General features: G+C 38.9%; 1 long non-coding RNA gene across 2 annotated transcripts in view; it reads right to left on the minus strand.

Annotated features, from left to right (window-relative positions):
- Nucleotides 1–230: 230 nt before the first annotated feature.
- Nucleotides 231–26397, minus strand: part of LOC131519871 (uncharacterized) — a 47962-nt gene continuing 21795 nt past the window's right edge. Inside the window, exon 3 of one of the 2 annotated variants that reach the window (XR_009265837.1) lies at nucleotides 231–395. This is a non-coding gene — a long non-coding RNA (uncharacterized LOC131519871). Of the gene's footprint in view, nucleotides 396–5263; nucleotides 5843–26397 lie in introns of those variants that run through there. The other variant, XR_009265838.1, reaches the window with a different exon arrangement.

The following is a 26397-nucleotide window of genomic DNA, read 5'->3' on the forward strand; positions in this document are numbered from 1 at the left end:
GGAGGGTCAGAGAGAGAGGGAGACACAGAATCGGAAGCAGGCTCCAGGCTCTGAGCCATCAGCCCAGAGCCCGACGCGGGGCTCGAACTCACGGACCGCGAGATCGTGACCTGAGCCGAAGTCAGACGCTCAACCGACTGAGCCACCCAGGCACCCCTACTCTTGCTATTTCTAAAACAGCTTGATTACAACAGAATTTTTCTCACATTCAAAAAACACGGAAGGGGTGCCTGAGGGACTCAGTCGGTTAAGCAGCCAGCTTCGGCTCAGGTCATGATCTCAGGGTTCATGGGTTCAAGCCCTGTATCAGGCTGTCTGCTGTCAGCACAGAGCCCACTTCAGATCCTCGGTTCCAGTCTCTCTCTGCCCCCCTGCCCCCAGCTCACATTCTGTCTCTCAAAAATAAATAAACATTAAAAAATAAAATAAAATAAAATAAAACATAAAAAATAAAAAACTGAGGTATTCTTTGTTGATATTTTAGATTTTTCAAATGCTTTTACTTCTTAAAAATTATTTAAAAAAAAATTTTTTTTTAACGTTTATTTATTTTTGAGACAGAGACAGAGCATGAACGGGGGAGGGTCAGAGAGAGGGAGACACAGAATCTGAAACAGGCTCCAGGCTCTGAGCTGTCAGCACAGAGCCCGACGCGGGGCTCGAACCCATGGACAGTGAGATCGTGACCTGAGCCGAAGTCGGACGCTTAGCCAACTGAGCCACCCAGGCGCCCTAAAAATTATTTTTAATATTTATTTTTGAGAAAGAGAGAGAGCACAAGCAGGGGAGGGGCTGAGAAAGGGGGACAGAGGTCCAAAGTGGGCTCTGTGCTGACAGCACAGATCCTGATGTGAGGCTAAAATTCACGAACTGGGAGATCATGACCTGAGCCAAAGTTGAACATTCAACTGACTGAGCCACCCAGGAACCCCTATTTTATTTATTTATTTTATTTATTTTGAGAGAGAGAGAAAAAGAGAGAGAGGGAGAGAGAGAATCCTAAGCAGGCTCCTCACTGTCAGCACAGAGCCTAAAGCAGGGCTTGAACGTAGGAACCATAAGATGAAACTTCCACAAAACCCTGCAAATGATGAGGTTTGGGGAACTCCCAAGTTGGTGAATACATCCACATGTTACGAGGGTGGTACACCCAGCTCCACAGGCTCGTGGGTTCAGTAATCTTCTGGACCTCACCCTTGTACTTCTTCATCAGGCTATTCATTTGTATCTCTTATAATAAACTGTAATAGCAAGTAAAGCATTTTCTTGGGTTCTGCAAGTTGTTCTAGCAAATTGTTGAACCTGAGTCCGGTGGGCTTGAGGGAACCCCGGTATTTGTAGCCAAGTTAGACAGAAGTGTGGCTAACCTGGGACCTGATACTTGTGACTGGCATCTGAAGTGAGATCCCCCCTTAGGGGCGCCTGGGCGGCTCAGTCGGTTAAGCGTTTGACTTTAGCTCAGGTCATGATCTCGCGGTTTGTGAGTTCAAGTCCTGCATTGGGCTTTGTGCTGACACCTCAGAGCCTGGAGCCCATTTCGAATTCTGGGTCTCCCTCTCTCTCTGCCCCAAGTCCGCTCATGCTCTGTCTCTCCTTCAAAAATAAATAAACACTGAAAAAAAAAAGAAGAAAAAGAAGTGTGATCACTCCTGTGAGACTGATCACTTAAATCTGTGGAGTTTGACATTAGGACTGGGTAATTAGTGTCTATCTTGAATTGAATTGTAACACACTTAGTTGATGCAGAGTTGGAGAAATTGTATTGGGAAAGATACCATGTATTGGTGTCAGGAGGAAAAAAATCTCTTGCCATCACTGTGGATTTGCATTCTATTTTAGTTACAATCAGTGGTGTCCTGGAGCCTAATTATACTGGTTCAGAAGAGTCGTTTATTAACCTCCATGAAATTTGTGGGCTGGTTGTTAACTACAATAATACACACACACACTCCACAAATGGGTATCATGTTTTATGTGCTATTTTGACCTTGCTTTTTAAATTAATGATATATCTTGAATATTATTCTAATATCAGAATATTTTTGTTACAGGGGTACTGCATTTTTTTTCTTTTAAGATGATCTAGTTTTGTTTTCACTATGATGGGCCTTGGTGTAGATTATTTTATTTTTATTTTACAGTATTTTATTTTGAACTTTGGTATATATCCTGATTTTCAAGATTCATGACTTTTTTCATTTCTAGGCTATCCTGCTTATTATCTCTTCAAACACTAGTCCCAGTATACCGTCTCTTTCTGAAACTCCTCCAATTCCTTATTATGCCATTTAACCACATAAACATCAAAATTTCAGGTGTATTATTTTATATTTTCTAGCCACATCTATGCCCTGTGTATTTAAGGCAAACTTTTATTTAAAAGACACCCCAACATACAATGACTTAAAGTGTTGTTATTTAGTGTGCTCTTAGGTAACAATCCTGAGGTGACTGAACTGAGTTTCCTGCAGGTTCTGGGGTAAACAGTCATTAAACGAATCTTATACTTTCCATCCTGTGTCTCCACCATTGCCTGGGGCAAGAGTTCTTTTTTTTTTGTTTTGTTTTGTTTTTTGACTGAAAAATAATTGTATACAATATTGTATTAGTTTCAGGTTAGGGCAATAGTTCTTAACCATTTTTGTGCTATAAACTCCTCCGACACTCTATTCAAGCTTATAGACCAACTCTCAAAATGATACATAAAATAAAATACATTTTTTTAATGCATAAAATGAAATACATTTATTTTTTTCAACTTTTTTTTTTTTTTTTTTTTTTTTTTATTTTTGGGACAGAGAGAGACAGAGCATGAACGGGGGAGGGGCAGAGAGAAAGGGAGACACAGAATCGGAAACAGGCTCCAGGCTCCGAGCCATCAGTCCAGAGCCTGACGCGGGGCTCGAACTCACGGACCGCGAGATCGTGACCTGGCTGAAGTCGGACGCTTAACCGACTGCGCCACCCAGGCGCCCCTGAAATACATTTAGATATAAAGGAAAGAAATTCGAGTGCCTGGGTGGCTCAGGCGGTTAAGCATCCGACTCTTGGTTTTGGCTCAAGTCATGATCTCAGGGTTCATGGGTTGGAGCCCCTCTGCACTGATAGTGCAGAACCTGCGTGGTATTCTCTCTCTCTCTCTCTCTCTCTCTCTCTCTCTCTCCCTCTGTCTGCCCCCTCCTACTCGTGCTGTCTCTGTGTCTCTCAAACTAAATAAATAAATTTTTTAAAAAAGTTTAAAAAGAAGTTAAAAAAAATAAAGGAAACAAGGGCGCCTGGGTGGCTCAGTCGGTTAAGCGTCTAACTTTGGCTCAGGTCATGATCTCATGGTTTGTTAGTTGGAGCCCCACATCAGGCTCTCTGCTGTCCACGTAGAGCCTGCTTCAGGTCCTCTGTCTGCCTCTCTCTCTGCCCCTCCCCGACTTGCACACTCACTCTCTCAAAAATAAATAAATAAAAACATGTAAAAAAATAAAGGGAACAAATTATACCAGATTACAGTTATCAAAATAGTTTTCTAAATAGTGATATAATAATAAATATACTTAATTCATTAAGCATCATAATCTAACAATGATCTAATAACCACCATAACCTTGAAGTACTGTTGAGCATAAATGATATTTAGAGAGATCTGAAAAAATTCTAATGTGATATGAAAATATTTTTGGGGTGGAAAATTCATAGGTATTGTTAATACTACAGTGTGGTTTGCTGTTTACATTCATAATTAAAGAAAATATTAATTTCAGCTAGAAGCTAGTGAAGACAAGGATATAATATTTTCCCGTTCAAGTTCATGAACCTGAGATTAAGAACCCCTGCACTTAGGTGTCTCTTTGGCTTGAAGCTGAGTCCTAGGCAGTGTTCTCACTTACAAAAAGGGGAAGAACTTGAAAAAATGCACACACCACGTTTTAAAGTTCTGTTCTGAATGTGGCATATAATACTTCTGCTCAATAGGACTTAGTCAATGGTGGCGTCTGGCTACAACATAAGCTGGGAAACAGTCTTTAACTGGCAGCCACATTTCCAAATATAACTGTATTACATAATAAATTAGCAACTGGCAATCTCCTTCATGCTCTTATAAGAAAAAATAATTTCTACAATTTTTTTTAACGTTTATTTTTTGAGAGACAGACAGAGCGTGAGTGGGGGAGGGGCAGAGAGAGAGGGAGACAGAATCTGAAGTAGGCTTGAGCTGTCAGCACAGAGCCCCATGAGCTGCTGGAACTCACCAACTATGAGATCATGACCGGAGCGGAAGTCAGATGCTCGACTGACTGAACCACCCAGGCACCGCAATTTTTACAAGTTTTAAATTATGAACAGATATATCAGACAGTGGGTTACATGAGCATTTCCTAATGTATAAACTTGATAAGTATTTTCAGCATTTTTATATGTTGAAATATATTTATAAGATGAAATATATTTTTAAATTGCAAACAGGGAATACAAAAAACAAAAACAAAAACAAATAAATAAATTGCAAACAGAGAATTAGCTCACCACAAAGTTGTGAATTAGGTAAAATTTATTTCTGTCTTTACAACATTCTCATTTCTTTTTCTTTTTAACTTTTTCTTTTTTTTTAAATTTTTTTTAATATTTATTTATTTTTGAGACAGAGAGAGACAGAGCATGAATGGGGGAGGGTCAGAGAGAGGGAGACGCAGAATCTGAAACAGGCTTCAGGCTCTGAGCTGTCAGCACAGAGCCTGACGCGGGGCTCGAACTCACGGACCACGAGATCATGACCTGAGCCGAAGTCGGCCGCTTAACTGACTGAGCCACCCAGGCGCCCCTTAACTTTTTCTTTTAAGAGAGAGAGCATGCATGTGTGGGGGGGAGGGGCAGAGGAAGAGGGAGAGAGAGAACCTTAAGCAGGCTACATGCCCAGTGCAGAGCCCCACACAGGGCTCAATCTCACAACTGTGAGATCATGACCTGAGCCGAAATCAAGAGTTGGACGCTTAACTGACTGAGCCACCCAGATACCCCTACGACACTTTCATTTCTATCCATTTTTAAAACATCCTCTCCTCTTTTCTCCCATTTGATGAACCTGCATCTTTCAGCCTTTATTTCCATTTTTATTTTGAAAATGTTCAAACATACAGGAAAGGTGAAAAAATAGTACAATACCTATACACCCTCCACGTAGATTAAAAAATGTTTAATTGTTAACATTTGCTTAATCTCTATTTTATTTATATATATGTTTGTCACAAGCACATTATGAGTGCACAGACATGAGTTGTGTCTTTCCACACGGTTAGCTTTATTCAATCACAAAACAAGGCTAACATAATTGTAAAGCAGGTCCAAGATTCCAAACTCAATGCCATTTTGTTACACATTTAAGTTGGTTTCATACATATCACACAAAGTAAAGCACACTACAAACAAGATACAGCAAGAGGTGAGAAGTTGAGAAACCCAACTCAAAGTCCATCTATGAATGCATAGTAGAGATGAGGCCTCAGTCTGGTCTGGTCAGCTCTCTGTGCATACTGCTAATTATATTCTAGCAGTGGAGGATCTCTGCTATGCTCAGAGACCAGTCAGCCAGAGCTTTGGCACCAGTTGCCTTTTCAGGGTGGTCAGATGGGAAAGGGTTAGTGTCTGGAGAGTCTGACAGTTTGCTGCAAAAGTCACCCCTTTTTAAAGGAGTTTAATCAGCCCTGGGCCTTTCAAGACCTCTTCAGGTTCTGCTGGTCGTCAGTTCTGGGCATCATCAGTCTGTGCCGGTTTCAGCATTATCTGGTCTTAGCTGCAACGCTCTTGGTTGCCTGACATGAGTCACTGCTTGATGTAAGTGACTCCATCTTGCCCTCTACAATATTTTTAAACAATTTGAATGTAAGTTACAGATATCATGAAACTTCACCCGTAGATACTTCAGCATGTATCTCCGAAGAAACAAGGACATTCCACAGTATAACTACATTATCACTCTTAAGAAAATTAACAATAGGGGCGCCTGGGTGGTGCAGTCGGTTAAGCGTCCGACTTCAGCCAGGTCACGATCTCGCGGTCCAGGAGTTCGAGCCCCGCGTCAGGCTCTGGGCTGATGGCTCGGAGCCTGGAGCCTGTTTCCGATTCTGTGTCTCCCTCTCTCTCTGCCCCTCCCCCGTTCATGCTCTGTCTCTCTCTGTCCCAAAAATAAATAAAAAACGTTGAAAAAAAAATTTAAAAAAAAAAAAAAAAGAAAATTAACAATAATTCTGTAATACCTAATATCCTTTCCACATTTAAATTTTCTTAATCATTGAAAAAACATTTTCATAGGTGTGCCAGGCTGGCTCAGTTTTGATACAGCATGTGACTCTTGATCTCAGTGTCATGGGTTCAAGCCTCACATTGGGTGTGGAGCCTACTTAAAATAAAAAATAATAATAATAATAATAATAATAAAAAGTTTTGTATAGCTAGTTTTTCTGTAATATGCATCTCTTAGTTTGGTGACAGACCTTTTCAACTTTGAACAAACCTCCTTTGCATCTAAGTAATGTCTGTGTTTATCTAGACTTTTTATTTCTACTTGTGGATTTAAAGGTTTTTATATCTAATTAATACAAAGACAGGAAGGGAGAAGACTTGGGTTTTTTCCATTTTATTAAGTGGATCTTTTGCTCAAACCTAATATTAAATTAAACCTAATACTATTGCTGAACAGATATAGGTCTTAGCGACTTTAAATACAAAGGGGTGGATTACAAGGTATTCTGGGACTATGTATGCCCATTTTAGGCCACATTTGACATCTTGGCTTTCTGTTCAATTTTTCAAGATTTTCAAGATTCTACCAATATTTATTGAGTAGTCAATATGTGCTGGGGACATTTAATTAAGATGGACATGGTGTCTGCCCTCAAGGGAGAGAGATCAGTTAATTAATATTTTCAATTGGAAATATTGGAAGTGTACTATACAACAGGCTCAGAACCGGTATTCTCTTTAATCCCAGCCCACAATCCTTTCATATTCCCTACCCCTGAGATGTCCACATGTCAGAGATCTGAGTGTCATTATTAAATGCCATCTCGCCCTTCCGGTGCTTTATCCTGGTGCTCCAGTTCTCCAATCCTGCAGCATTGGTGTTATTATGTATTCACCTCAAACCACTGATATACAACTTCTAGGCACAAAGGTTCTGGAGTCTCAAACTCTTTGGTCCCAAGACTCATGGATTATGATCAGGGAAAAGAGAGTAACTGCTCAAATGTTTTAATCAGCTATTTCTGCAATAATGCTTCAGAATACACCACTCCAAACTCAGTGGTTTAAAACTATAAGCATTCAAAAATAAATAAATAGGGATGACTGGCTGGCTCAGTTGCAAGAGTATGCGACTCTGATGTTGGGATTGTGAGTTTGAGCACCATGTTAGGTGTAGAGATTACCTTTAAGAAAGAAAGAAAGAAAGAAAGAAAGAAAGAAAGAAAGAAAGAAAGAAAGAAAGAAAGAAAGAAAAAAGAAAGAAGGAAAAAGAAATTTACAACTACAAGCATTCATTTTTCTCTTAAGGATCTGTAGGTTGCTTGCTACTTTACTATTTCTAGGCAAGATTCTTATTTCTAGACTCTGGGTTCCAAGTTCTATGTTGCAGGTTAGGGTTCAGGTGTGCTCCACGTTTCTACAGCAGCCACTCAGGTCAAATCACCACAGCACAAGAAAACAAGATAAACTTTGCAGGCACATGAAAAGCCTGTGCTCACATACTTTCCTATTACATCATATTCTGTTGATTTAAAGCAAGTCACATGGCCAAGCCCCAAGTCAGTAGCACAGGGAAATAGACTCTAAGCCAAGTTAGAAGGGAAATGAAGTGAATTTTTTGTGGAGCATTAACGTATTACATCAAGATTCCTAGGAAAAAAGGCACGGAAAAGGATAGAAAGAAGAGATTCCCAAGGGTAGGACAAAGAACAGCTAAACTCTGGCCATGATTGAAGATGGGATAGTACCCCCAAAAGATCAACTATCAGGAAGTAATATGGAGGACCCATTGCAGTGGGTGTGATGAATAGTGATGAAATGCTACAAGATATCACACACAAAAAAATCACAAACATTGTTACTGCTGAGAAAGATGAAGAATCAACAAATGAGGAAAATATTAAAATTTTATTTTTTATTGTATATGGTAAATTACAGCTATTTGTGAGGGCTGCTTTCCTTTTATGATTCCCAATCTTTAGGCACAGTAACTACCACAAATATCATTAAATATGTCAAATTGTGTTATTTTAGTTATAGAAGGTTTTATATACTGAGCATTTATAGATTTTTGTCATGCAATTTGATTTTTTGCTCATAACTAGAGGGATCTATGATCTAAACTAGAGTGGAGGGGCGCCTGGGTGGCGCAGTCGGTTAAGCGTCCGACTTCAGCCAGGTCACGATCTCGCGGTCCGTGAGTTCGAGCCCCGCGTCAGGCTCTGGGCTGATGGCTCGGAGCCTGGAGCCTGTTTCCGATTCTGTGTCTCCCTCTCTCTCTGCCCCTGCCCCGTTCATGCTTTGTCTCTCTCTGTCCCAAAAATAAATAAAAAAAAAAACGTTGAAAAAATAAAAAATAAAAAAAAATAAACTAGAGTGGAAGCTAAGAGAATAGAAATAAAAGAACATATTTAATAGCTATTTTGCAGAAACGATTAACAAAATAATTGGATAAATAATTGGATTCAATTTAAGAGATGGATAAATCCAAGATATTTTTGTATGCAAGCCTAATGTGACTTCTTGAACAGTACAATCAACAAAAGCCAAAGAGCTGTGGGGGGTCTGAGAAATAATTTATGATATTGTGATTTAAAATAAAAAGTATATATCTGGTCTTTGTCACATTCCTGGCACAGAGCTCCTGAAACCCTTGTAAATTCCTAAGAGATGAGAGCACTGGGAGACTCTTTTGTTCTAATGGGGCAACTCTAGGTGGACTCCTGGATGGCCCTAGAGGTAGGCTGATAACCAGAAAGACCAAGCTATGATTAGAAGTTTGGAATTTGTAGCCCCACACCCCATACCTCAGCAGAGAGAGGATGGAAATGGAGTTAATAAATGATTGTTAGTACATGAGGAAGCCTCCAGAAAATCCCTATAGTATGGGGTTCAGAGTGTTTCCAGGGTCGGTGTTCACATCCACATACCCCAGTTCCCCAGAGGCAGAAGCTCCTGTGTTCAGGATGCTTCCATACCTTGCACTATAATATCTCTTCATCTGGCTTTTCATCTGTACCTTTCATCACACCACTTAATAAACTGGTAAACATGTTTCCCTGGGTTTTGTGAGCTACTTTATCAAATTAATTGAACCTGAGATGAGAAAGGGGGTCATGGGAACCTCAGATTTATTGCTGGTCAGAAGCACAGGTGACAACCTGCACTTGTGATTGACATCTGAACTGGGTGGGAGTAATTTTGTGGGACAAAGCCCTTATACTGTGGGATCGGATGCTAACTGCAGGTAGATAGGGTCAGAATTGAACTGAGTTGAGTTAAACTGTAGGACACCCGGCTGGTGTCAGAGATTTGCTTGGTGTGGAGAAAAAACTCCCACATAATTGAAATTGAGTGCAGAATCTTAAACTCCAAAAATGACTGTCAACAATTCTTCTTACAACACACGCTGCTCCTCTCATCCATATTGCTTGTGACTTGTTTTGACCAATGGACTATAGCAAAAGCTATATTGTGCAGTTATACTGTACAGTTATGGACCTTTCCTTCAAGGGGTCATCTTGAACGTTTCAGCTTCATCTGAGCTCCCAGCTGAATGTAGCCATAAGAGTAATCCTAGTCAACAAATACTATGTTAACAGATTTGCTATTCAGTTGAGCCTAGCCAACTCAAAGAATCATGAGAAATTATAAATAATTGTGTTAAGCCATTAAGTTTGGGGATAGTTTGGGAGCCAGTAATAGAGAACTCATAGAGAAACTGGTACTGAGTATGGAATTCAGTTACAACAAAAAGCATAAGATATGCAGCATTAGCTTTTGGACTGGGTGGTGGACAGAGAATGGACAGATACAAGGAGACTATTGGGGGAGGCCGGAAAGCAGCCTTTATCTCGTCAATAAAGATAAGAGAAATAGCAAAAACAAAATTTATTGGAGATTGGAAGGGGAACCATGTATGTATGGGTGAAGTGGAAGAACAATTAGCAAGCCTGCTAACTGTAGTAGCTTGGAAGAGAAAAAGTATTCAGTAAACCTATAGATCTGTTTATGCAGATTTCCAGACAGAACATTAAAATTGTCAATCGATCTCTTTTAGCAAAAACATATGATAAAGTATTCAAGAGAAAGGTGAGGGTAAAAAGGGATTGTTCAATTTTCAAGTGGAATTTAGAGGACATATACAGTCTATGACAGTCTTCCCAGCAGGCAAAAATGTCTCAAAGCAAGAGATATTCTCAGGACAAAGTTAAAATTCAGAGCTCTGCCAGTAAAATGCAGTCATGATCAAGTCAATGGTGCAGCTGTAAGAACTTCTGTTAAGACTTCAGAGTGACTTAAGGAAGTGTCATACAAACCCATAGAGTTCCATGGGAAGGTTTCTAAGAATCCTAAGGACATCGTCCCACGGTAGCCTAATGTGCCCCAAGAAGAGAGAGGGCTGTCTTGGAAACAACTATCAATATGGCTTTTGAAGCACAGAGTGAACCCCAGAATGATTTATATAAAACTTCCAAAGTCATTAAAAGAACTGCCCCAGCAAAAGCATCATCTTCTTGTACCAAGGAACAAAGACAGTTCACTTTGAAAGAAGCCTCTAGACCCTAAACTTCTAATGGAAGAAAGCAGGCTGTGACAATTACTTATGTAAACAAAAAAATGATAACTTAGGCAGAGCAAAGATCCCAAAGAGTCCAAAACCAAGAATCAATAGAACAGTGAATTCAGAAAATTCCCGGAGAATGGAACTAGGACCCATGTCTGGAGTTTGGAGCATGGCCACGTATGCTGGCCAGGTTTCAGAAATGGACCATGACTACTATGTGGTCTTATGTCTCCTGCTTTCAGGACATGAGTTTCTCTTGCAGTTGCTCTATCCTTTTCTCACCATGTCAGGATGGGCGGTGGGGAGACAGGTGTTTTTAACTTGCAGATCTCCAGATCAAGGTTAACTGAACCTGAGGAGTCTCATCCTCAACTGGATTTAGTACAGATGACAAGATCTTGGATTTTGGGCTAGCAAAGTAATGGGATGAAATCTGGGGGGAGTGGGGTAGATTAATGTATTTTGCATATGAGTGGAAGATAAATTCTAGATGATGGACTGTGGGAAGACAGCTAAAGACAGCTGCCAACAATCCCTCCTAACTTTGCATGTGCATGTCACTCCACCAATCAAAAGTAGAATCCAATTCTCCTCCCTGCTCCCTCCCTGAACTTGAACTAGATTGTGGCTTGTTTTGATTTACAGAATGTGTTAGAAGGGACATTCTAGAACACCCAAAAACACAAACCTTCAGAAGCTTCTGCTTTGAAGGCATCCAGCTACCACGTAAATAAGCTTGGACTAGACTACTGAGTAGTAAGAGACCAGGGGCTTCAAGTGAGAAATTCTGGCTTCCACACTCTATGCCAAGGCCCAGATGTATGAGGACGGCAGCCTGGAATATTTTAGCCTGGCTTAGCTCCCAGATACACCAACGACTTCACCTGACACTATATGAAACAGAGAACCCATTGCCACTGAGCCCTCCAAAAAACTGCGGAATCATGAACAAATAAATGACAGCTTTTAAAAAACACTAATTATTGGAGTGGTTTATTATGCAACAATAATTAATGAAAACAGGATACAGGAGAATATTTTGGGGATGGTGGAACACATTTAAGGAAACAATGATTTATAATTGCGGCTTCAAACGTGCTGAATTTGAGATCAGGGTGGGCTATATAAATGAATATTCTGCTGCCAAATTTCTAACACCTTTAAGAAGAGTAAAACAAGATTATTCATTTACACAATAACTTAAGCACTAATTTATACAATAATTATTCACTGATAATCTATTATGTGCCGGGCTGTATGCAGGGGTTGAATGACAATGTGTTTAAAGACGACTTAAATTATCTTAGCCTGTCAGTAATTTTCAGAATATTTCTGTAGATATTGGTAGCATCTACCAATTTAAGGTAGGCTGGGCTATTTTTCTACTTTCCCCTCTCCTCCCTTCCTAACAGACTTGATATCAATGATATCTTACAGTAAAAGTAAGTTGTAGACCAAATTGTGACAAATGTAAAACATATAGGAATTGTCTTTCCTTGACAAGAATGCAGAATTCTATTAAGAAATACATATTAAGATGATGAAGCAAACCAAAATCATAGTATTAATATTTTTATGGTATGTTTGGGAATAAGCTATTTGTCTTTGGTATATTTTAATGTTTTATATTTTAATGTTTTAAGGAGTTTGAAATATTTAATATTTTACAGATTGTCTCATGACTCTATTTTTTATTTAAGAGAGAGCATGAGTTGGGGAGAGAAGCGGGGGGGGGAGAGAGAGAGAGAGAAGAGAGAGAGAGAGAGAGAGAGAGAGAGAGAGAGAGAGAGAGAGAGAGAATCTCAAGCAGGCTCCCATGACCCTGGGATCATGACCTGAGCCAAAATCAAGAGTCGGCTGCTCACCCAACTGAGCCCAAGGCACCCCTCATGATTCTTATATAAAAAGTTTCATGGATTTAGATTTGCAATTTTAAGGCATAAGATGAGTTGAAAGGCATAAGACAATGTTATTAGGTTTATAAATAGTGTCATAACTTTGAAAATAACTTGAGATTCAATATAAATATACATATATATATTAAATATTCTAGATTTATGAGTTATTTAAATATTTGGGAAGCTTTCCCAATCAGACAATTAAAATATTTAACTAAAATTATCTGAGGTGCCTGGCTGGCTTAGTTGATAGAGCATGTGAGTCCTGCTCTCAAGGTTGTAGGTGTCGGCACAGAACTTGAAGTGGGGCAGAGAGAGAGGGAGATAAGAGAATCCCAAGCAATCTTCACCCTGCCTGAGCAGAGCCTGACTTGGGGCCCAATTTCATGAACCATGAGATCATGACCTAAGCCAAAGTCTGACGCTTAATTGAGTGAGCCATCCAGGTGCCCCCTAACATTTACATTTTTAAATTTTAATTTGAATATTTAAATATTTTAAATAATAAACTGCTAAGACAGAGATTTATTTTTTCTTTTTTGAGTTTCCAGATAGTAATGCTTCCCAGACAATAAACAGCTCCATCTTCCAGTGGTTAGGATGGCAATTGAACTATCCACAACTAAGCTATCCACAAGCTGCTGGTTTCTTCTACCTCAGCAAATGATTTCAATTTCCTATGGGTTCCAAGATCTCTAGGAAGGGCTGGATGTAGGTTTTTGTGGGGCCTGAAGTTTACACATCTCCTTTTGCTGACCCTTCATTTTTATTTCCCAAATAAATCTTATTCCTTAACCATGACAGATGACCACTGTGGAATTCACTTTTACCCTCTTTAAGTTCTACTATTTATGTGCTGAGTCAGTGCTATTACTCTACATCTCTTTCACATGCAGCTATAGAGAAAATTAATTTGAAACTTTATCCTGGTCAAATACAATGGAAGTGTAAGAAATAGCCCTGCAGTCACAGTTGGGTATAAATGAAATATAAGAAGCTTAGAAAGATACCTAAAATAATTAAGTTAGAAATTGTCATTCCTATCAGCAAATTATGAAAGATCTGAAAAATATCTTTGGAATAAAAGTGGCTATTGCTGCAAATTATGTGTTTTTGCACTGTATAATCCCATTTCATTTATGTGATTAACTTGCCTTTTTTAATTTTGAATCTTTATTTTTATTTTTATCTTATTTATTTTTGCTGTTGAAACACACGGTCCTATCTCAATATTTCTTTTCTTTTTTTTTAATTTAAATTCTAGGTAGTTAACATACAATGTAGTATTGGTTTCAGGAGTAGATTTTAGTGATTCATCACTTACATATAGCACCCAGTGCTCATTCCCAAAAGTGCCCTCCTTAATGCTCATTGTAGCAGGATTCTCACACAGAGAGTCATGACACCTAGGCCTTTCTTTCCAGGAAGCCACTTTATTCATGCCAGCACTGCTCAGTTGGGCTCGTACCCAAAGAATTGAGCCCCAAATGCCACGTGGCATAGTTTTTTATATATTTTCTACTACTTTGTCTCCCATACATGGTAACACACAAACATGTAGTCAGATTAAGTGGTCTCATGTTACAAGATCTTGAGGGATGTTGTCACATAAGCGTATAGTCAGGTTGTCTTTGGGTTGTTGTTTTTTTTTCTTTAGGGAGGGGTCCCTACCACACCGTCACCCACTTAACCCATTCCCCCAACAACTTGCCTTTATTTTTAATGCAAGGTTTTCAAGAGTAAACCTATCTTGAGCTGGAAAAAAAATCGAAGTATATGGACTTCAGTTTCTACAAATGCCCCAGAGTGATAAGTAGTTTTAGAAAGAAGGCTAACGAGAGGTTTCTAGTCCTGGCTCTGCCTTTTACCTACCATGTTACTTCACTCTCACTCATCTCTAAAGTGGAGATAGTACAGCTTACTGTGCCAACCAGACCAAGTCATGTTGTAATTTAGCTGAACCAAGTAGATGTGAAAAGATCTCTATAATTCAGAGGTGAGGTATTATTGTATTTATCACATAGACACTGTTCCCTAATACCTAACACACTCACAGCACCCCTTACACCAGGAATATGCTGTTCTATCTGTTTTGCCTATTCATTTAAAAAAAATTTTTTTAATGTTTATTTATTTTTGACAGAGAGAGAGACAGGCAGACAGAGCATGAGTCGGGGAGGGGCAGAGAGAGGGGGAGATACAGAATCTGAAGCAGGCTCTAAGCTCCGAGCTCCGAGCTGTTAGCACAGAGCCCCACACGGGGCTCGAACTCATGAACCACAAGATCATGACCTGAGCCAAAGTCGGATGCTCAACCTACTGAGCCACCCAGGCACCCCCTGTTTTGCCTATTCAAATTGCACTTCCCCTTAAGCCCATGTTCAAAAGCTATCACCTCCTAGATCTTTCACTGAACATTCTATCTGAAGTCTTTTTATGTATATATAGAGAGACATATATATGTCTATATCTATTGTTTATTTCCTTGGATCAATTGTATCTCTTTTTAAATATAACACAAAGTCACGTATTGAAAGAAGGAAGGATACAGCATTTAACTTTATGCATTAATTGGATGTCTACCTATCCTTTGCTAGGCAATGTGAGGACTCTGAGACACTCTTCCTGTTTCAAAAGTATCATAATGTAGTAGCAGAAATATGACATTTTATTAACTATTCACTGTTACTACTATTAAATACTATAAAATCATTAGCATCTGGATGGTATCTGAAGCCCAAAGAGTAAAGGGACTTGATCTGACAAGACTGAAGAGAAAAGAGACTGTAGAGAAAAGAAGGCCCAGGACAAAGCCTTAGAAAATCAGTATGTAAGAGATCAGGGGAGGATGCAGAGAATCCAGGGAAGGCTGTGAACATAAAAGTTTTCTAGAAAGAAAGAAAGAAAGAAAGAAAGAAAGAAAGAAAGAAAGAAAGAAAGAAAAGAAAGAGTCTGTTTTTTAAAAGTGAACATGAAAAAAAAAGTTCAACATCGTAAGTCATCAGGGAAATGTAAATTAAAACCAAAATAAGATACTACTGCCCATCCATTGCAGTAGTTAAAATGAAAAAAACAAAAAAACAAAAAAACTGACAATGTCATGTGTTGGAGAGAATATGAAGGAACTTGATTCAAAGATTTCTGGAGTGACCCTTTTGGAAAACAGTTTGGCATTAAAAAAAAAAAAATGAAATTAAAAATACCCTTATAGCACAAACCAACAATTCCACTCTTTGGTATTTATCCAAGGAAATGAAAACATACACCTACATAAGGACTTGATCCTGAATATTTATAGCAAGTTTATTTTTAATTGTTCTAAGCTGGATCCAGACCAAATGTCCATCAAAGGGTGAATGGATAAACAAATATGTTTTCTTTTTTAAAAAATTTGTATTGTTTTTAATTTAAATCCAAGTTAACTAACATAGTATGTAATAATGATTTCAGGAATAGAATTTAGTGATTCATCACTTCCATATAATACCCAGTGCTCATCCCAACAAGTGCCCTCCTTAATGCCCCTCACCCATTTAGCGCATCCCCCCCACCCAAAACCCCTCCAGCAACCCTCAGTTTGTTCTCTGTATTTAAGAATCTCTTATCATTTGTCTTCCTCTCTGTACACTATTGTTGCTTACCACCCCTTGTGTTCATCTGTTTTGGATCTTAAATTCCACATACTAATGGAATCATATGATATTTTTCTTTCTCTGACTGACTTGTTTCACTTAGCATAATACCTTCTCATTCCATCCGTGTTGTTGCAAATGGCAAGATTTCATTCTTTCTGATTGCTGAGTAATATTCCATTGTATGTATATATATATATATATATATATATATATATATATATATATATACACATATATATACACATATATATACACACCACATCTTCTTTATCCATTCATCAGTCAGTGGACATTTGGGCTCCTTCCATACAAATTCCACATACTAATGGAATCATATGATATTTTTCTTTCTCTGACTGACTTGTTTCACTTAGCATAATACCTTCTCATTCCATCCGTGTTGTTGCAAATGGCAAGATTTCATTCTTTCTGATTGCTGAGTAATATTCCATTGTATATATATATATATATATATATATATATATATATATATATATATATACACACCACATCTTCTTTATCCATTCATCAGTCAGTGGACATTTGGGCTCCTTCCATACTTCGGCTATTGTTGATAGTGCTGCTATAAATACTGGGGTGCATGTGCTCCTTCAAATAAGCATTTTTGTCCTTTGGGTAAATACCTGGTAGTGCAATTGCTGGGTCATAGGGTAGATCTATTTTTAATTTTTTTAGGAAACTCCATACTGTTTTCCAGAGTGGCTGCACCAGTTTGCATGCTCACCAGAAATGTAAAAGGGTTCCTCTTTCTCCACATCCTTGCCAACATCTGTTGCTGCATGAATGTTCAAGTTTGCTATTCTGACAGGTGTGAGGTGGGATCTCATTGTGGTTTTGACTTGTATTTCCCTGATGATGAGTGATGCTGAACATTTTTTCATGTGTCTGTTACCTATCTGGATGTCTTCTTCGGAAAAGTGTCTATTCATGTCTTTTGCCCATTTCTTCCCTAGATTATTTGGTTTTGGGTGTTGAGCTTGATAAATTCTTTATAGATTTTGGATACTAACCCTTTATTTGATATGTCGTTTGCAAATATCCTCTCCCATTCCATCGGTTGCCTTGTAGTTTTGCTGATTGTTTCCTTTGCCGTGCAGAAGCTTTTTATTTTTATGAGGTCCCAATAGTTCATTTTGGCTTTTGTTTCCCTTGTCTCTGGAGATATGTCAAGTAATAAGCTGCTGTAGCAAAGGTCAAATAGGTTGTTGCCTGTTTTCTCCTCTAGGATTTTGATAGCTTCCTGTCTTACCTTTAGGTCTTTCATCCATTTTGAGTTTATTTTTGTGTATGGTGTAAGAAGGTGGTCCAGGTTCGTTCTGCATGTCGCTGTCCAGTTTTCCCAACACCATTTACTGAAAAGACTGTCTTTTTTCCATTGGATATTCTTTCCTCTTTTGTCAAAGATTAGTTGGCCATAGCTTTGTGGGTCTATTTCTGGGTTCTCTATTCTTTTCATTGATCTGAATGTCTGTTTTTGTGCCAGTACCATACTATCTTGAAGATTACAGCTTTGTAATACAGCTTGAAGTCCAGAATGGTGATGCCTCCAGGTTCAGTTTTCTTTTTCAGGATTGCTTTGGCTATTCGGAGTGTTTTTTGGTTCCATACACATTTTAGGATTGATTGTTCTAGCTCTGTGAAGAATGCTAGTGTCATTTTGATAGGGATTGCACGAATATGTTTCCTTTTGTTGCTAAGTTGTATTTCATCGTATGGATGTACCACTAAATGTACCATAATATTTTCTACTCACTAGCTGATAGACATTGAGTTGTTTCCAATTTTGGGTGATTAAAATAAAGCTATAGATATTCATATAGAAGTCTGTGTATGGCCACAAGTTTTCGTTTCATTTGGGTAAACATCTAGGAGTGAGATTGTTAAATTATATGTGAAAGGTATATTTCACTTTATAAGAAACTGCCAAATACTCTAAAATGGCTGTACAGGGGCACCTCGCTGGCTCAGTCGGTAGAGCATGTAACTCTTGATCTTGGGGTTGTGAGCTCGAGTCCCACATTGAGTACAGAAATTATTTAAAAATAAATAAACTTTATTTAGTTATTTATTAAAATTTTTAAAAAAATTTTATTTACTTTTGAGAGAGCGCCCCACATTGACAGAGAGAGAAGAAAAGAGAGAGAGAGACAAAGAGACAGAGTATGACTGGGGGAGGGGCTTGGATCATTGTTTTTACCATGATGTTGTGACTCATCAGCATTTGTATTTGCATAATCTTCAAAAAATTAGGTTTCAATGTTGAAATTTGTAAGTGAAATTTACAATAGTCTTCACAATGTCATATGCTCAGATGTTACACCTTAGACAGAATGACCTTCCAAAAGCTTAACTTTGATTCCATGAATTAGATGGAAAAAAAAACATTATTGAGATGAATGGATTTTCTGTTGGAAGCATCTGATAACACTGGCATAAAAACAAGCATCATTTGGGGCATCTGGGTGACTCAGTCGGTTAAGTGTCCAATTCTTGGTTTCACTCAGGTCATGATCTCACAGTTCATGAGTTCAAGCCCCACATCAGGCTTCATGCTGTCAGTGTGGACCCTGCTTGGGATTCTTTCTCTCTCTCTCTCTCTCTCTCTCTCTCTCTCTCTCTCTCTGGCTCTCCCCTGATTGTACTCTCTCTCTCTCAAATAAATATATAAAAACTTTTTTTACGAAACAGGCATCATTTAACTGTTTGTAAAGTTCTTGTTCTGCTATTTGATACAGCGCATTAATAACTATTGTTCCACTTTTCATAAGTGCACAGAAAAGGATCCAATAAAAAATAAGTGAAATTAATTGAAACAGTCATTTGATCTAATGCATCACATAGTGGTAAGTAAATGGGCTTTCTACATTTGCTCATGTTAAATTTTTGTCTGTCAGCATAGGCTTAAAAAAAAAAGTACTTACTTTTGAAGTAGATGCCAATGCTTCTTAAACTGATTAGTGTCTTCTGGATTTTTGATAGTCATTACTATCACTATGGCCCCCAGGGTGAATGTAAATAGTGGCAAACACATTATGTAAGTTACACTTCCATCATCAATGGTAATATAGTACTTAATTTTCCATTAAATATGCATGTTACAGGTTGAATTATGTTGTATTCCTCTCCAAAATTCATATATATTGAAGTCTTAGCCTCCAGTACCTCAGAATGTATTCTTATTTGGGATTAGGGTTTTGCAGATTTAATTAGCTAAAATGAGAGGCACCTGGGTGAGTCAGTCAGTTAAGACTGAGCCCCCAGTGGAACTCTGCACTGAGTGTGGAGCCTGCTTGGAATTCTCTCTCACTCTCCCTCTGTCTTTCTCTCTCTCTCAAAATAAATAGATAAAATTTTTAAAAAAATTAGTTAAGATGAAGTCATACTGAAGTGGGGTGGACCCCTAATCTAATACGACTAGTGTCTTTATAAAAAGGGTAAATCTGGATACAGGCATGCACACAAGGAGAATATTGTATGAAGATAAGGAAAGAGATTGGGGTGATGTTTCTAAATGCCAAAGATTGCTAGCAATCAAAAAGCTAGGGGACGGGCATAGATTCTCCTTCACAGCCCTCAGAAAAATCTCACCGTCCCAATACTTCGATTTCAGACTTCTAGCGTCCAGAACTGTGAGACAAAAAATTCCTGTTGTTCAAGTGACCCAGTTTGTGATACTTTGTTATATGGCAGCCCTAGAAAACTAATAGCTGAATCCATGCACTAGAGGTAACCATATAATGCAAAACTCTTAATTTACTATCACATAAAAGAAAATGCTAATTTAAAAAGGAATAAAACTGTGATACTTGAAGCTTATATACACATTATTTTTTTTTGTAAGTTTTACTTATTTAAGTAATCTCTACACCCAATGTGGGGCTCGAACCATGACCCCGAGATCAAGAATTGCATGTTCTTCCCACTGAGATAGCCTGGCACAACTTGTATATGCATTATTAAAACTCAATAGTATTGGTAACAAGGTATTTTTTTTTTTTTTTTAGAGCTCTTATTTTAGAAAGAGAGAGTGCACAAGTGGGGGAGAGGGGCAGAAGCAGAAAGAGAGAATCTTAAGTAGGCTCCATGCTCAGTGTGGTGCTTGATGTGGGGCTTGATCCCACAACTCTGGGATTGTAACCTGAGCCCAAATCAAGAGTTGGATGCTCAACCAACTGAGCCACCCAGGCTCGCTAGTGAGTGAAGTCTTCTTATAGTCTAGCCCTGGTCAGGCTACCAGATGACTGCAAATACATAAGTAACCCCAAGCAAGAGCTACAAAAGAATCTCCCACTTAAGCCCAGCCCAGATTTGTGTGATGCATGGAATCATGAGCAAATAAATGGATATTGTTTTGAGCCACTACATTTGGGGGCTGATTTTTATGCAGCAATGCATAACTAAAGCATCATTGTAAAGATTTGGGCTTTTACTCTGAATGAAATGGTTCTATGAACTGAATTGTTTCTCTTCCCTGCCCACCCCTCATTCATATTTTGAAGACCTCACACCTCATGTGACTGTATTGAAGACAGAGACTTTATACAGATAAGTGAGGTTAAACGAGTTCACAAGGATAGGGCTCTGATCCAATTGGATTAACGTCCTTATAAGAAAAGACACCAGAGGGGTGCCTGGCTGGCTCAGTCATTGGAGCATGTGACTCTTGATCTAAGGGTTGTGAGTTTGAGTCTCATATTGGAGATGGAGATTACTTAAAAATGAAATCTTTAAAAAAAGAAAAGAAAAAAAAAGGCACAAGAGAACTTCTTCACATTTTCTCTGACAGGTGAAGATACAGTGAGAAGACAGTCTTCACAGAAGAGACCTTTCACCAGAACCCCACCCAGGTTGGAACCCTGATCTTGAACTATAAGAACTGCAAGAAAACAAAGTTCTACTGGTTAAACCACCCAGTTTATGGCATTTTGCTATGGTGGCCCAGGATGACTCATACAGATAGGAAGATGGTAGTTTTATTTGTTTTTGTTTTTAATTTTTTTATGTCTATTTATTTTTGAGAGACAGAGACAGAATGAGAGACAGAGCATGAGTGGGGAAGGGGCAGAGAGAGAGAGGGAAACACAGAATCTGAAGCAGGCTCCAGGCTCTGAGCTGCCAGCACAGAGCCTGAGGTGGGGCAGGAACTCAGGAACTGCGAGATCATGACCTAGGCTGAAGTTGGATGCTTAACCAACCGAGCCACCCAGGCACCCCAGAACATGGTAATTTTTGAGCCAAGGAGCAACATGATCTGACCTTTCAAAAAAAATTATTCTGGCTGCTACATTGAAAAAAACAAACAGAAAACCCATAGGTAGCCAAAGGAAGAAACAAGAAAGGTGGCAGAAAAGGGGCTCAGTTGGTTAAATGTCTGACTTCAGCTCAGGTCATGATCTTGCAGTTTGTGAGTTTGAGCCTCTCGTTGGGCTCTGTGCTGACAGCTCAGAGCCTGGAGCCTGCTTTGGATTCTGTGTGTCTCTCTCTGTTCCTCCCTTGCTCACACTCTGTCTTGCTGTCTCCCTCTGAAAAATAAAGAATTTAAAAAAATAAAAAAATAAAAAGGAAATGTGGTCGAATGATCTAGATAAGATATAATAGTAGCTTGGACCACTTGGGTAGTAGCTATGCCGATGATGAGAAATGGTAAGAATCTGATTTCTGAATCTACAAAGTTGCTGACAAACGTGAGGTACAAAAGAAAGAGAGAGTCAAGGACAACTCAAAGATTTCTTGCCTGAGCAAGCAGACGGATGAGATCATTTAATGAGATGGGGAAGAATGCAAATAGCAATTTGGGGAGGACTTACTAGTAAGATCAGAATTCTGTTTGAGAATATTAGATTTGCTTAACTGACTAAGCCACCCAGGACCCTAAGAATATTAGATTTGAAGTACCTATTATGATTCTGCACCCAATATTGACGTGTGGACTCTTTCCAAACAATTCTCTACACCAGCTGGGTACCTATGATTTAACTCATTTCTGACACTATCTACCTGATAATTGTGTCAGATCCCACAGGACTCAGTCCTACAAGACTGCCTTTCCCCTACTTGAGATGGCAGTGCCAGTCCAGGTTGTCACTTGTGTTTCTAACCAAATGACTATAGGTTGGAGACTCCAACAGCCCCACTCCTTGGGTCTATTAACGTGCTGGAGTGACTCACATGACTTAGAGAAACATCTACTTACTAGATCACCAGCTTATTATGAAAGGATATATAGCTCAGGAGCAGCCAGATGGAAGAGATGCATAGGACAAGGTATATGGGAGAGGACATGGAGTTTCTGTGTCCTCTCCAGGAGTGTCCTCGAATATCCACGAGTTCACAAACCTGGGGTCTCTCTGACCCTGACCTTCTGGGTTTTTATGAAGGCTTCAATTCTGTAAGCACGATTGATTAAATCACTGGCTATCAATTCAACTTCTAGCCTCTCTTCCTCAGAGGTCAGGAGGGTGGGACTGAAAATTCCAACCATCCAATCACCAGGTGGGTTCCCCTTAGACGAAGCCCCCATTCTTAGGTGTTTTCAAAAGTACCCTCGGGGCGCCTGGGTGGCGCAGTCGGTTGGGCGTCCGACTTCAGCCAGGTCACGATCTCGCGGTCCGTGAGTTCGAGCCCCGCGTCAGGCTCTGGGCTGATGGCTCAGAGCCTGGAGCCTGTTTCCGATTCTGTGTCTCCCTCTCTCTCTCTGCCCCTCCCCCGTTCATGCTCTGTCTCTCTCTGTCCCAAAAATAAATAAATGTTGAAAAAAAAAAAAAAAAGTACCCTCATTAACATAAACGTAGGTGTGGTTGTGAGATGTTTGTTTTGAATATTAAGACACACTTATTACCCTTACTACTCAGGAAATTCCAATGGTTTTGAGAGCTCTATGCCAGAAATGAGATGAAGACCAAATATATATTTCTTATAAATCAAAATATCACACCTATGTACATCCAGTCTATAGGAGAAATATTCAGCCAAGAGACATAAATTTAGGAGTTGTAAGAATATATAATTTAGAGCCATGAGATGAAGAATCTTCTAGGAACTGACAGTAAACTGAAAATGGGAAATACAAAGATTAAGTCCTGTGATACTTGAGTGTTCAGAGCAACTACTCTTAAATTATGGTTTGTGGCTCCAGGGGGTTCTTTGAGATCTCTTCACGGAGGCCTGGAGGTCAGAACTGTTTTTGTAGTAGTACACAAACATTATTTGTCTTTCTTTTTTTATATACTATATTAACAATTGCATTGAAAATACAAAAACAATGGTGGGTGAACCTGCAGCCACTTTAGCACAAATCAAGACACTGGCATCAAACTCTATTAGAAAACATTGTACTTTTCATCTTCTTATATTTAAAATAAAGGTGCAGTTTCATTGAAACATGTTCTTGAGGACAGGGTAAACATTATTCACTGGTTCTCAATGCTTCGGTACATATTTATTTAACATTCTGTCCATCAACATGGAAAGTCCTTTTAAAGAACTTTCAGTACAAGCCAAAGAACTGTGCTTGTCTTAAGAAAAGACACTTGTGCCATTGTTTGAATTGCAAGTCAAACTAATGATATTTTTCATGGAACACAATTTTTACTTGAAAAAAAAAAATGACTAACAGAGGCGCCTGGCTGGCTGAGTCAGTACAGTATGTGATTCTTGATCTCAGGGTCATGAGTTCAAGCCCCACATTGGGTGTAGAGATTACTTTAAAAAATAAAATCTTCTAAAAAAAACCTGACTAACAGAAAAGATTATGGTTTTATATAGACTTGGATTTTTAGCAGACATTTTCTTGAAAATGAACCAAGTGACCTTGCCACTTCAAGGAAAATAAACGGATGGCATTTGTTGCCAGTGATAAAATTTAAACATTCGAGCAAAACTTAGACTTTTGGAAGACATATATCTACCAAGCTTGATAGGTTCCCAATACTTGTTTGATGAGGTGGGTTGTAATAATAACAAATATAATTTTTTGATATCATATAATGTGATATGTAAACATTTGGAAGATCTGCATAATTAAGGAAACAATATTTTCTCTTTTTTTTAAGATTTTATTTTTTTAAGTACTCTCAATACCCACGATGGTTCTTGAACTCATGACCCTGAGATCAAGAGTCACATGCTCTTCTTATTTTTTTTTTTTTAATGTTTATTTATTTTTGAGCGTTAGAGAAAGAGTGCGAGCAGGGGAGGGGCAGAGAGAGAGGGAGACACAGAATCCAAAGCAGCCTCCAGGCTCTGAGCTGTCAGCACAGAGCCGACTTGGGGCTCCAAGTCACAAACTGCAAGATCATGACCTGAGCCAAAGTCAGAGGCTTAACTGGCTGAGCCATCCAGGCGCCCCAGGAGTCACATGCTCTTCTGACTGAGCCAGCCAGGCACTCTAGGGAAATATTATTTTCCAAATGACCAATTTATAACATTAGCAAATCATGCATCTAAAAGAGCCATTCCAAGTGCAAGATAGATGAATAGATTTTAATGTAAGTTTAAAAAGTTCATTGGTAAGATTTCAGATTACACTTTACAACTAATCTTCAAGAAACCACTTCTTGGAATTGAGATGTGGGATCAAAGGAAAATGTCCAGAATTATCTGAAAAGGCTATTAAAATATTCCTTCCTTTTCCAAACACGAATCTGGTGAGGTCAGATTTTCTTCATATGCTTCAATGAAAATAACCTATTACATTAGGTTGAATGAAAAGCAGAAATGAGGATCCAGCTGTTCTCTATTTCACCAGACCGGGAGTGGACAATTTTTTTTTCTACAAAAGTCCTGATACCTAATATTTTAGGATTTGCAGGCCACACAATCTCTGCCACAAATGTGCAACTCTTCCACTGTAGTGAGAAAGCTTTCATAAACAATACAGAAATAAACGAATAAAGGGGAGCCTGGGTGGCTTAAGCGTCCAACGTCTGCTCAAGTCATGATCTCCCAGTTCATGAATTTGAGCCCTGCATCGGGCTCTGTGCTGACAGCTCAGAGACTGGAGCCTGCTTTAGATTCTGTGTCTCCCTCTCTCTCTCTCTCTGTCTCTGCCCCTCTCCCGTTCATGCCGTCTCTCTCAAAAATAAAATAAACATTAAAAAAAAAAAAAAAGAAGTGAATATGTATGGCAGTGTTCTAGTAATAGGCAGTAGGCTGAATCTGGCCGATAGGCTGTACTTTGTGTATCCTTAGGCCTCTGAACTGGACATTAAAGAGATTTTTAAAAATGTAAAAACAATGTCAGTCTTCTCACTAATTTGTTTTGGAAAATACAGTTTTCTTTCTCATAAAAATGGTATTTCTATTAACATGTAATTGGTGTATAATTATTATTTTCAAATGAATCAATAGATAATTCTTTTTTTTTCAATATATGAAGTTTATTGTCAATTTGGTTTCCATACAACACCCAGTGCTCATCCCAAAAGGTGCCTTCCTCAATACCCATCACCCACCCTCCCCACCCTCCCATCCCCCATCAACCCTCAGTTTGTTCTCAGTTTTTAAGAGTCTCTTATGCTTTGGCATAGATAATTCTTGTAAAAGTCTCAATTTTAATTTCCAGAAGAGTAAATATTGATAGATACAGGCCACATAACAAAAGCTCTTTGAGGTTCTCAATAATTTTTAAGGTAGTGTAAAGGTGGTCCTGGGACTAAAAAGTTTGAGAACTACTGGTTTAAAAGTTGGGGGCATGAGAAGGAACCAGCAAATGAGACAAGGGGACCAGCTCATGAGAAAGTAGGATAATTAGAAATGTGACCCCCCGGAAGCCAAGTCAAGAAATTCTTTCAGGGAAGAGGTGTGAGGTTAGCTATGTCCATTGATAATTATCTTGTCAAATGTTAATGATGTGAAACCAATAGACAGGGAAATGTTAAGCTTCAAGGGAGAGGAGAACTAATCATTTGCCATAGGACACTGGAGAAGAGGAAGGTGACAGTATCCAGAGCACTGGTTGAAGATTTTGCTGTAAATGAGTGGAGAGGGGGTGCCTGGGTGGCTCAGTCGGTTAAGCGTCTGACTCTTGATTTTTGTTCCAGTCATGGTC

The sequence above is a fragment of the Neofelis nebulosa genome, chromosome 8 (genome assembly GCF_028018385.1).
Source record: "Neofelis nebulosa isolate mNeoNeb1 chromosome 8, mNeoNeb1.pri, whole genome shotgun sequence".
Taxonomy (NCBI): Eukaryota; Metazoa; Chordata; class Mammalia; order Carnivora; family Felidae; genus Neofelis; species Neofelis nebulosa.